A 2,500-nucleotide genomic window follows, 5' to 3' on the forward strand; every position below is an offset into this window, starting at 1 on the left:
AATATTAAAATATTTTCATTATCTTACTGTCATAGGCTTCTTTTGTTGTTGTTGTTGTTTTGTGATATGATTAGGAATAGAAGGAAGAAAAAATCCTAATCCTGTTAATCGAGCTCCCAAGATGGTGTAATTGGAAGCAGAGGTTTTTAATTGCTACTATTATTAAGGTGTCTTTAAGGGTACATTTTTATTAGCAGTTTGACTTCACACATCGCTTCTCATACACAGTTTCTCTTTAGAAGGGAAAAGGTTATTCCTACCTTAATGCAAGACTTTTACAGGAAGAATATCACATGTTTTATGGCGAGTCTTCCCCCCTCCCTCTAACCCTTCCGCGAGAGAGTGCTGTTGCGAGTGAATGAGATTTGCAAAGACTAGATTCGCCCGGGCTTTTCATATATATGACCACGTTTGTTGAACTAAATCGGGGAGGCCCGTCCTTTGTCACCTATTTATGGCTGTCTCAGTTGATTCTCTAACAGTCATTGCTTACTGCGGTGGCCCTTGACCTCCGTGCTGTGCTAGATTAACACTGGTTAGTTGCCAAACTTCCATATTTGAAGCTTTGAGTTGAAGCATTCCCCCTCTCTTACTACTTACTACGATACCAAGTGGAATGCGTAGTTGACGTGCTAAGTTACAACGCGAAATAAAGTGTTTCGCTGTTTTTGTTTTTAGTGGGACTGACTACGTACATCTAGTTCCATAAAGTGTTCATTGCGACAATTATAGAAGAGATGTGAATGAGAATGAATATCTTCACAATGCAAGATATGTGTCTGACCGGTTTCGATTATATCTTCGTCAGAGTTCGCGTCTTCATTCAAACCTTTTAATGAGGTGAGTTTATATATCTTAATCATGATGAATCGAGTAGTATTGAACTTTGAAATTTGGCTGTGTTATAATATAGGCTAACATGAGATTGCATTGTATAACAATAACCCTGTGTTACAATTGCTAATGGAAGCACGGTGGTCATGAGGTAGATATTATCATTGGGTTTGCTATGCTGCATACTGTCAATGGCTATCTTTGAGTCTGTGTGTATGACAATGTACCTTTCTCGTAGGGACACATGAGTTCCCAAGATACCTACAGCTTCTGCCTAAAGCAATGAGGCATCGTCTGTTACATGCATGGATATAGGACTGTCCCTTACTGTAAAGCTGCGCTTGCAGTGCGGGTTATGGAATCGATTGATTCAACCAAAATGTGTAATATCCTACTCAGAGAAGCGATATCCGCCCTCTTTTGCCCTCTGTCAAAGCAGGGGATACTGACTCTTTTCCCCCCTCTCCCTTACCAAGCTCATGGCTGGAAACTGGATCAAATTATAAACCCACGGCAGGAGTACGGGAGTTTGTGTCTTTAGCTAATAAATGTTCTTACAGCTGACAGCATTGCACCCTGGCGATATGGGACAGCCTGACTGAGACGTGTGTCCTGGGGTGCATGCATATTTTTGGTAAAGGTCTGTGCCCCATTTAAACACACACACCCACACCCACCCACACACACACACACACACACACACACACACACACACACACACACACACACACACACACACACACACACACACACACACACACACACACACACAGAGAGTCGCACACACACATAGACACACACGTGCGTGCGTACGGACCATTCTACTCAGAAACACTCACAAGTTCACAAGTTACTCTTTATTATGCTACGATTTTATTACAACTGGCTTTTTCTGCGGTATTATACTATAATTACCGCGTACTGCTGCGTATAGGATTCATATACATCGACAGTGTTACATCTATGTATCTGTTTTATTTTGTATGTTGTCTGGAAAGGTTACAAAGTGTTGTGGAGATAAATTTTGCCGAAAGCAATGACGGTGCCGATTTTATATGAGCACCATTTTTTTTTTACTATGAAGACGAAATGAGCAGCAGTGGTTACAAACAGTGTGATTAGCACGATGGTATATTAAGGGCCTGAAAGAACGCCTAAGGGCATGAATAAAATATCTCCAAAGCAAAGTAAGAGTAATAATTTTGAAGTGATTTAGGTTGATTTTAAAGCTTGTTTTTCCATTAAAATGAACTTAAAATAAAGCGATAGTAACACTGCCCAATACAATGATTTAATATGAAATTGTGGCACAACGCTTAATTATTCAACTTCAGATTAGATGCAAGATATTTCAGGATGACATCAGTTGTATAATCCATTAATAACTCAACACTGCTAGGATAATATGTAAATAGTAATAACATCAAAGGTGAAATACTGACTTTTTTCAATTTGCCCCCACTGTGTCACAGAACAGAATTTTAGAATTCATGGTGCGGTTGTTTTCTGACATTAGAGTCTGCACCGTATTTCTTCATAATAATTCCGGTTCAGCTGTGCGCGCTTTCCGCTAAAAGTTGGGTGCAAAATGCGCAAAAATATGATCATTCAGTCTGTATTTTCGAATTTGCTCCTTATTTTATCAGACTGCTCGTGTACTTAACTA

The sequence above is a fragment of the Penaeus chinensis genome, chromosome 8 (genome assembly GCF_019202785.1).
Source record: "Penaeus chinensis breed Huanghai No. 1 chromosome 8, ASM1920278v2, whole genome shotgun sequence".
Taxonomy (NCBI): Eukaryota; Metazoa; Arthropoda; class Malacostraca; order Decapoda; family Penaeidae; genus Penaeus; species Penaeus chinensis.